This window comes from Trifolium pratense, linkage group LG5 (assembly GCF_020283565.1).
Source record: "Trifolium pratense cultivar HEN17-A07 linkage group LG5, ARS_RC_1.1, whole genome shotgun sequence".
In the NCBI taxonomy this organism is placed as follows: Eukaryota; Viridiplantae; Streptophyta; class Magnoliopsida; order Fabales; family Fabaceae; genus Trifolium; species Trifolium pratense.
Window position 1 is genome coordinate 33,696,974 of NC_060063.1, and position 11,231 is coordinate 33,708,204.

The window sequence follows — 11,231 nt, forward strand, 5'->3', positions numbered from 1 at the left end:
TCAATCCAGATAAGGTCGAACTCGTCGAAGGGGCTGTTACTGAAGGTGTGAAAACACAAGAAGGGGTGGGGGGTTGAATTGTGTTTTAGCTAAGTTAAAACTTTTTCAAAGTTCTTAACTCAACTAAGTTCGCAGCGGATAAAAGCACAACAATAAACAAGATCAAGGAGAGAGAAAAGCACACAACAGATTTATACTGGTTCCTCTCACAAAACGAGAGTAGTCCAGTCCCCTTGCACTTCCAAGGGATTTCACTATAATCACACAAGATTACAAATGCTCAAGCACACAAGCAAGAGACTTCACCACAATGCTCAAGCACACAGCAAGAGACTTCTCAATCTAACAAATTAAATAAAGTTCGTTGATTTTAATACAAATGCTCTTAAGAGAACCTTTAAGATCAAATACAGTGAGTAAATAAAACTACAGAGTATTTGGACTAAGAGTGAAAATCACGAGTTCAGAGGTTCGGAGCTTGTATTCACAAATGAGAAATTGTTCGAGCGCGTGTTGTAATTGTTGTAGTTTGCAATCTGATTCTTCTAGTATATATAACTGAGAAAGAGTCGTTGCAAAGATGACCGTTGTTAAAGATAACCTTTTGTCTTCATGCATCTGTCTTAATGCAGTTTGGTCGTTTCTAAAACTGAGTAAGAGTTTCAGCAACTTTGACCATGTGTAGAGAAGACTTTCCTTATTCAGCTAAGAAGTCAGACAAGTCACGTTCTCCCTTATGGACAGACAAAATGTAAGTAGCTGTTCTGATCAAGGTTGAGAGGTCCTTTTCTTCATTGGTAAGAGAGTTGACCTTCAAATACGAATCTTCACATAATCCAAGATATACATCAAAGTTTGATTAACTTCAGACTTTAACAAGTTCTGATGTCTTCATCCTCTGACGCATATAACTTATGAAGATTCTTATCTTCTGAGTTCTTGCGAAACTCTGAGAACTTAACTTCTGAGCCTTCTTCAGAGCTTGTCTGTATCTAAGTTCTGCACACTTAAAATAAATTTTTAGTATCTCCAATTGTACATTAATACTTTGTTATCATCAAAACCTTAATAGATTTAGGGGCAATGATTTTCAAATCAATTTTGTTCCAACAGTTACTCCTATATTACCAAAGTTCACTGAGGGTCCACTCGAACCAGACGTCCCAGAACTACTAGCAACAACAGTAGCGTTATTATTAGACGCTTGTGTTGGTTGTCCCTCAGGGTTTGAGACATTATTATTGTTGTTTTGATTACTATTGGGTGGTCGAACCATTTTTTATCGAGATTTAACGTTAGTCAAATTTGGTAAAGAGTTACCACTTCTCAAATGCATGCAAAATCAAAACATACAACGTCTGAATATCAATTATTTAGTATTCGACACAGATTTTAGAAAAACAAACTACTTTTAAAACTAATAACTGCACAAACAACCCATCCCACTAGGCGTGCCAATTTGTTTACACTGATTTTTGGTAAACAACCGATAGTTTAAATTAATTACTTGAGAGATCAACTAGTAAATCTCGGGACAAGTGTTTGTGCGTTGGATTAAAAGAGTTTTGAATGTTCTTCATTGAATGTAACATCAATTTGCAATAAAACAATATTTAAAGCAAAAGGTTTCAAAATAAGTAACTTGTAAAACAAAGTTCATGAAACACAAGAAATGTGAATCACAAATCAAAGAGAAAATAACAAAGAAGTTCACTCGAATGAGAGAACCATATAAATGCAAAAGATAAATGCTTCGAAAGTAAAGACTTTGAAAAGATTAAATTGCATTTGAATTGTAAAAGATTACAGAGATAATAAAGTGGTTCACTGATTCATACATCTTTCTCGAAGTACTCTTTTCTCGCTGTAGCATGGATACTTTGAATGTTTGAGAATTTGTGTAAGTGAATTGTGACCCTTATTTCGACTTACAAACTACTATTTATAGACAAAACTAAGTAACTGCTACTTAACGTTAAACTAATAGTCTTCTGCCACGCGTCCTTCTTCATTTGAAATAAAACAAAGTCTTGAAACGCTGCAACTGTCGAAATCGAATCATATTTGAAAGATGGAAAATATTCTAAGTCCACAATCATAAGTATTTCGATTCTTTAACTGCAATCGAATCACCGTTTGATCGAAAGGCACAATTTCCTTATAACAAAGGAAATTAAACTAATTCTTTCACCTTGTAGACTTAGACTGGACAATGAATCCATTCTTTCAAGAATACTTTCCATTAGAACTCTCTTGTTCTTAAAGACATTACCCTTAACCTTCATAAATGAGATGATTAAAGATAATCTCTCTTGTTCTTGAAGACATTTAAAGCCCTGCACTATTAGAGTCATAATTAACATGCTTTAAAAGAATTAATGTCCTTGGAACCAGAGATAAAAACATATTTTAGCTCGAGCTAAAATATGGGATAACAAAGGGACGCCCTCTAAATGTGCTCCGCTACTTAAATCACCCACTTCTTAACTTTCAGATGAATATTGAACAACAATTCACAAAAATCAATTTTAAAGAAAATTCAATGGAGATTGAGTCTTCAGATAATCCTAGTGAAGAAACCATAAGAGAAACCTAAAAGACACCTGACAGTAAGAGTCACATCAGTCTACAAGCTACTTCACATGAGAATATTTCTCAGAGGAATATTTGTCTCATCAGAACCTATCTCCAAGTCAGGAGCCTGTCTTTAAAGACTAATATAGCACATAAGAGTCCAACAAGTTACTACTACTAAGGAGGCATGAGTCAAAAATGTGTCTTGCCTAATGGTAGAGTGCATGAATAGTTATATGTTTGTTTTTAGGTGCGAACTTGCTACCCATTCTATAAGATTGGGTTAGGTAGCTCATCCTAAGTGTCTTAAGTGTATTGGTCCACCAAAATATGTTTTATAATATTATTAGAATATAGTTAATTTTCAATTGTTACCAATACACTTGATATGCATCTTAAGGATTCTCAAAAATCTCTTTTTACTTCTTCTTCTCTAAATGCATCTTTTTCTTCTTACCAAAATTTTTCTCTTGCATAATGGGTAATATGATTCATGTATCAAATTTGAGTATTTTGTTCTTCATATTTTGTCAGATTTTGATTTTTAAGTATTTGATTTAATACATTTTAATTTGAAATTAAAATCAGAAATATATTAGAAATGATTTGTATGATGTTTCTGAGTTATTAATTGTGGTTTTTTATGATAAAATTGGCCTGCAATAACTGGATCTAAATCTGTGGCGCTAGAGGTTGAAGATCAACAGTGTTTTTTTGTTCTGTTGTTGCTTATAATGTATATATATAATAGCAAACTAATGAAACGCATAACAAGGATGCTTGGCGTAGTGGTTACTGATTGCCTTATGCAATTAATGGGTTGTTGGTTCAAGTCTTGTTGATGGCAATTTTTTTATAGTAACATTATTTTATTTTCAACTATTTGCTTTGAGTTCAATCCTTTGGTTAAAACTTTTTTTTTTTCTTTTCAATTTTTAATTTCTTTTTTAAAAAGTAATTAGATTTGTTCCTTTTTTTTACACATTAGATTTTATTAAAAACTAATTAGATTTGTACCTCTCTGTCCACGATGGGTGCGATGGACGCGCAGAAAATGCCCAAACCCAGTTGTAAAATTATAAATAGAGTCTTCCTCCTTCACTATTATTCATTCAGAAATATTCAGAGACATTGAATATTCACAAGAGAGTTAGGAGAATTCTAAAGAGGAGGCCAAGGAACTCCAAGACCAATAAGGTTCTTTCCTTTTTGTCTTTGTAATTTATTTTTCCTAGGTTAGGTGGAGTCGAGGAACTCCCTTACGAATGTTTGGTTTTGTATTTTGTACAATTTGGGTATAAATTCAATTGTTTCTGTTTTCAAACTCCTTTATCGTCTGATTTTATATTTATTTTAATATTGATCACATTAGAATAAAATCTAAGGACTTAATGGATATCGCATAGGAAACGAAGCTAGTAATCCCGAACGAAGGATGGTGTGCTAAGGTCTAACATGAGACCATTAAATTTAGTATCTGAGGTCTTAGTAAAGGATTAAAAAGAACGATAATTTCTACCTGAGGCAGAGTTAGGACTAGTTAGAGGCACACATGACGGCTTATGACACATGGAGCCACTAAGGTAATGATACCAACGTTTTTAACAAAAAAGTGGAAACTGGGGCGATGAAACTTAAATAGAGTAAGGGTAACCACTAATTAGGCTCTTAACAGTTTGTAATAAAAATAAGGAACGATTGTTTTTGAACCTATTTTTAATAGTCTAATTCCTAATAGAGTGAGAAAAGGGAATAACCACCAAGCAGGAGTAAGGGAGGGATCCGACCACACTTAACCACCCCGTGTGGTCACACACACAATATTTACTTTTCTTGTCATTTATTTTCTGTCTTTAATTTCCTGTCATTTACTATTACCCGCAAAGATACCTTTCAAACAAACAAAGCGAAGACAACTATCCATTTGCCTAAGTGAAACTAGTAATTTTGGCACAATCCATGTGGAGAACGATAAACTTATCACTTTATTACTTGGTAGCGATTATGTGCACTTGCAGAGTCGACCGTCATACTACCTACTACTACTTTGGTAGTACTCACTCCGTTCCATATTATAAGCAAACAAAATCACTTTTTTACGAGATAATTTAATGTCTAATAAAAAATGTTTAAAAAAATACTTGATAAAAATAAAATTCAAATTAGTCTCTGACATTTTTATATCGGGGACATATTAGTCCTTCGGTTATAACAAATATAAAACAAATTTATCCCTAATGTGAAAATGTCAGGGACTAAATTTTTCCGTCAGAAATTTGTGATGGATCAAAATGGGTCTTCAATCTTAATTAAATTAAATTTTGATAATTGTGAGACAACACAAGCAGTCCGATCAATCACGAGGATATAGATAAGATCGAAACCTATGGATTGAAACCAAAATCTTAGATGTAACGACCCAAATTTATTATTCACTATGTAAGTGTTTAATTATTTGGTGACGTGGTTTTTAAGTAAGATAGTAACTTTAAGTTATTTATCGAGAGATTTAGTTAACGCGCGAGTTAGTGAGAGTTAACGCGAGTTGATCTGAGCAATTGGGCTTTTGGCCCAATGGGCCTTGGACTTAAGGTGGGGGGCGCTATATGAGGCCCTTAGAGAGAGAAAGAATTCATTCTTTCTTGTTTTTGGGAGAAGTAGAGAGAAGGGAGAGCAAGAGGAGAGCTAGGGCAAGAGCTTGGAGGAGGGATTCGAGGAGCAATCGTTGAGCTTTCATCGGATTAAGGTAAGAGAGTAGATTTCATATTCGTGGGTGACTCGAGGAAGGGGAGAATGTCGATTTCTCCTCACCCGAACTTCCTCCACCCCATTTTCGTTTTAGCTTGGAATGGATTTTCTTGATGGAAATCGTTCCTAAGGTTCTTAACATGCTTAACATGCTTTTAACATGATGAATGAATGAATTTAATGGTTAAAAACGAAGTTTATAGATGATTAAACTCAAGAACTTTGTGTTCTTGAGAGTTTTGAGTAAAAGTGTTAAATCTCTACTTTTTCGTAGTAAAAATGGTAGATCAGTGAAATGAACCGTCCTTTTGTGTTTAGATATGTTTGTTGCACTTGAATACAAACTCATTTGGGGTTTATAACATGAAAAATGGGATTTTTGGGTGATTTGGTGTGGAAAACGCAGGTTTTGAGTTGTCCTGACAGAAGGCGCTCGCTAGGCCTTCGCTCAGCGAACAGCTCGCTGCTGCTCGCTACAGCTCGCCAGGAGTCAGTGTCCCACTGGTGTGGTTCACTGATGCTCGCTAGGCCTTCGCTCAGCGAACACGTTCGCTATAGCTCGCTATGGCTCGCTAAGCCACCGTGACAGCACAACACTTTGCTGTTTTGAACTTTGAATGGCTTTGAGGGTTCTAACATGTTATATTATGTATTTTACCCAGTTTTTCGCGTAGATTCCGATTCCGGAGTTTGTTTTATGATAAAATGCATGCTAATACACTTCACTTATATTATTAGTATTGTGTTAAAAATGTGAGTAAATGTATTGTATGTGATGATAATTGTTTGAAATTCCTGGCACACAGTGGACAGGTGTTGATCAAAGTGTATCAACACTTGTCTGTTGTAGACAGATGTTGTTACAGGTGCGCCAACACTTGTCTATAAACAGAGCAAATAACATAAAACAATACGAACAGTAAAGTAAATAACACAAGAGAGTTGTTAACCCAGTTCAGAGTGTTTCAAAAAAAAAAACCCAGTTCAGCCTAAAGCCTACTCTGGGGGATACCAATCTAGGAATGAAGTCCACTATCAGCAGTATTACTTCGAAGCTAAACTCACCCGTTTACAACTTCTCACTTAATCACTACCCAATGACACTTCTACCTAGGAACTCCTAGATATGAGACCCCGTCCCAATTCCCACCTTAACAACACAGACAGCGTTGTTATTCAATTTCACAATCACAACAGGTGGAGACACACTCCTAAGAAACTAGGATTCACTCTTGCTTAAAAGCTTGCGAGTAAACCACACAACACAATAGAACAATCTCCGTACTTCAAAGCTTAGGAGAAGTTCACACTTACAACTCAATAACACTCAGGTCCTAAGCTTGCATCAATAAGACATAAGAAAGGCTCACAATTAACACTCTAAAATCCCTAAAACTCACGCTTTGTAATAACACGATTTTAGATGCTTGAAACCATATGCTTGCCTTCGTATTTATAGTAGTAGAACGACTTGGGCTTCAAGACAAAATTAGGGCTTCTAGAATTGCGGCAGCTGTGATATATTTTTGAAAACAATAGTTATATTTTTGAAACGCAAAAATATATTTTCCAAAAATATAATTCCTTTGGAAAATAAAACTAGGGTTTGGCTGCCTCATGAAACACATTAAACACGTGCGCCTTCCTCTGTAAGAAACCTTGAAACAATTCTTCAAACAGATCTTCAAAAGATTGAGTAGAAAATAATAACATCTAGCTGGCACGCGCAGAACAGAGTCAGGTGTTGTTCCAAAGTGTCCCAACATTTGTCACAACACTTGGGGTCAGCACATTTGTCTCAACACTTGGCTAAAATATGTTTTTGCAAAATGTAGCCAACTTACAAAAACCCAACATTGTTGATTATATGTGTGGAATATAATTGTTGTTGATTGTGTTGATGATGTTTATTTAAATGTCAAAGAAGTATATTAAGGTGTTAATCAACTTAATAAAGAAGGATATTAGGATTATGTTATTCTAATAAAGAAGGATATCGAATTATGTTATTCGATAAAGACGTATATTAAGGTATAGTGTTATCTTAATAAAGACGAAATGTTGGATAGTGTTCCACATTTATAAATGACGAGCTTAATGCTAAATGTGATTGTTGATGTGAGAATATTCATGAAAACATACATGCATTCATGAATTATATTAGGGATATTGGATATTCCAATAAAGAAGGATATCAGATTATATTTATCCGATAAAGAAGGATATTAGAGGTGAGATACTCTAATAAAGACGATGGTACCACATGCATTAGATATGTCTAGGGGACATAGCATGAAGATTGTGGCATTAGATTGCATTAGGATATGTGTACATTATTTAATATTTGATATGTGACACATATGTTTGCATTTATGTGATAATTGTTATGTGACACATATTTTGCTAAGTGTGCTTATTTCTTTCCGATGAAGTGATGCTTGATTATAATGATCTAGAACTTATAATTGAATGATAGATGATGATGTATGTGTATAATGTATGATTATGCATGTTTTATGAAGAAGTGTTTAAGTACCATTTACTTACACTTGTATATTTTGAGTATGTTGTCTAACTCTCTTTTATGTGTTATGTGCTGGACCGTTGGGGGTCCAGATTCACAAGTTTTGTGGTTATCGAGGTCGAGTCGTCGATGAAGCTCCGCTCTGATTGTGACACGGGAAAAAGGGGTTTTATATATATATAGAGTCTCCTTATCTAGGTTGTTTTGTATAGTTAATAAATACATTATTTGATTTAAGATTTGTATAAACAAGTATTTTTACTAATTAACTACATTAGTATTATTTTGATTGAAGAGTGTAATGCTCGAACCATGACTTTTATAATAATAAACTTTGATTTTCCGCCGCGTATTTTGAAAAGATTTATAATGGTAGAATTTTATTAAATAATGGGTTTGGGTGTTACATTAGACGTATTCATGTTATTGTTTCTATAATTTTTTCTTTCTATAATTTTAGATTTATTTACTAAGCTTTCTATAATATTTTTTGTTGTGTTTTTATTTTTATTTTTTAAGCATAGATTCATATATAATCTTGTTTTTTTTTTTTGATAATTTATTTTAATAAACTTTCTATAATCTTTTTAATGTTTATTTTTTTTCTATATTTTTTTATGCATAGATTCATATTTTTAAATATTTTTATTGACTAAACTTTTTAAAATATTTTTATTGTTTTTGTTTTGTTATAATTTTATGCATAGACTAAACTAACTTTACTATGAAACTTTACTATGATAAAGAAATTCAAAAAAATTCATGAGACGATCTAGACCGTTTAATATATTACTTAAACGGACAAACAATTGAAAATATTTGAATTTCGACAATCGGACATTTCAATCTCGTTAATTTAAAATTCGAATTTATAATTAATTGTTAGTCCAAGTTAGTTAGTGTTTTTTTTGGTGATAGAAGAAATGGTAAACTATCGGAAACTCACACACATAAAGTGGAGGGACCGAAGTTCAAACATCGATTATAGTGTCCGACACTAGCAATCTCGACATTTCTGTCAGTTGAACTATAATTTATGGACAGTCCAAATTAGCTTTTTTTTTATAAAAAAAAAAGGAACAAATCTAATTAGTTTTTAATAAATAGATTAATAAAATTGAACAAAAAAAAAGGTTTAACCAAAGGATTGAACCCAAAGGAATACAAAAAAAAAGGATTGAACCCAAAGCCAATAGTTTAAAAGAAAATAAAGTTGGCATAAAAAAATTGCCTTCAACAAGGCTTGAACCCACATCATACAAATCATTTCTAATATATTTCTGATTTTAATTTCAATTAAAAATGTGTTAAATCAAATACTAAAAATCAAAATCTGAAAAAATATGAAGAACAAAAACCCATATTTGCTAAAGAACTACTCAAATTTGTTGAAGAAAATACCAAGATTTGATACCTAAATCATATTACCCATTATAAAAGAGAAAAATTTTGGTAAGAAGAAAGAGATGCATTTAGAGAAGAAGAAGTAAAAAGAGAATTTTGAGAATCCTTAAGATGCATATCAAGAGGAAGAAGATGGAAGAGAACGATGAATAATAAGCACAAAAAAAATGGAAGAGAAGGATAGAAAACATGAATTGGAACATGTGTGTATTTGCAATTGTTAAAAGTTGTGTGGTAACAATTGAAAATTAACTATATTCTAATAATATTATAAAACATATTTTGGTGGACCAATATTCTAAGGAAATCACACAACACAACCATGTGTTGTGTGCAGTGTCACTACTCTATAATGGTACCAGAGACGACTGTAAGAATAAAAATTATATGAAATTAGAACAAACTTACTTGTTGAGATGAAATCGTTATCGAAAATGTCAATATCATAAATCATTGATATGTTAAACTAGGGTCTTCCTTTGTCTATCAGATCTCTAGTCTTTGATGGGTAAAATCACAAATAAGCATACGTGTTATGTGTGTGACGCAAAGGGACCTAGCCAATCTTATATATAATAGATCGCAACCCTAGTATCACTCATCATGAACCCTAGAGTTGAGTCTACACTTTATTCTACACAAATCTGAATCAGTGTCTGAAACCCATTATTGTTGATCACGTTTGTCAGGCTTAAGTATCATCGTATAAATCACATTAAATAACATCAAACCCGTTTTTATAAAAGCAAAACTACAATTGATTGTAACCCACAAAATATAGAATAAATTCTAACAACAACTAGATTTGTATCGTGAAATTGATATCGATCAACTATTCAGCTTAAAATTTAATTTGAATTTAATACTTATAAAAAATAAATAAATCCAAATTTGAAATATAGACTATCTGATTGGTCTAAGTATACTTACAGCGTGTGGTCAAAATGCATGATCCAAATCAGGTGGTTCCAGCCTATATTGCATAGGTGCGGATACGGTACTGATATCCGGTACCGGTACGTGGTACGACATTTTAAAAAAAACTAAGGTATGGGTACGCTTGTATAATTTTTTTTAATATAGTTATATAGTTAAAATAATAAAATTATATTCTTAAAACAAATAATTAAACATAAAAAATAGCAATCTTTAAAAATAAATAAAAAAGGAAGGGGACTGAATCGATTCTAATTTTAAACTAAAGTGAATCTTTATTAAAAAAAATAAACAAATAAAAAAAAATGGAATTGAAAAGTGTTGAAAAAAAAATGAGAATAGTTTTTGATGAAATATGTACCACATGTGTACTGTGGGAGTACCACGCGCGTACCCCAGAAGTACCACGTGTGTACCCGCATGAAAAACAAAAAAAAAAAGCTCAATACTTTGAGAGTACGTATCATGGGAGTACCATATGCATACCGGTACCCGATACTCAGTACCAGTACTTTGTGTAAAACGGAGTACCCGTGGAACATAGGTTTCGGCTAACATGCATGAAACTTTTTCTCAAAAAGATAGCTAACATGGTACTTGGCCTAGCTAGCCGAGTGATGGGCAATGACTAAAAAGGTCATACTAATCTAATCTTATAATTAAAAGGTGCATAATAATAAATAAATAAATAAATAAATAATGCTAATTTCCGAAAGAAAAAAAAACTAACTAGTGCTTTCGATGTATTACTGATCTTAAAAAATTAATCTTTATAAAAATATGTAAATTCAATATATTAAAAATTAAAATATTTAATATTTTAAATATTAAAATATGTTTCAAAAACATTGGTTAGCAACACCTTAATACTACAAACAAGACAACATTATTTTTTGGTTATGAGACAGAACAAATTGGGTAGCAAGGGACAGGACAAAAACAATTTTTTGTTTCGCACTAAATTACGGAACAATTTTTTGTCCACAGTACAACTATAAAAAATATGAAAATATCCATTTTATTTTCGAATATAAAAATATTGTCG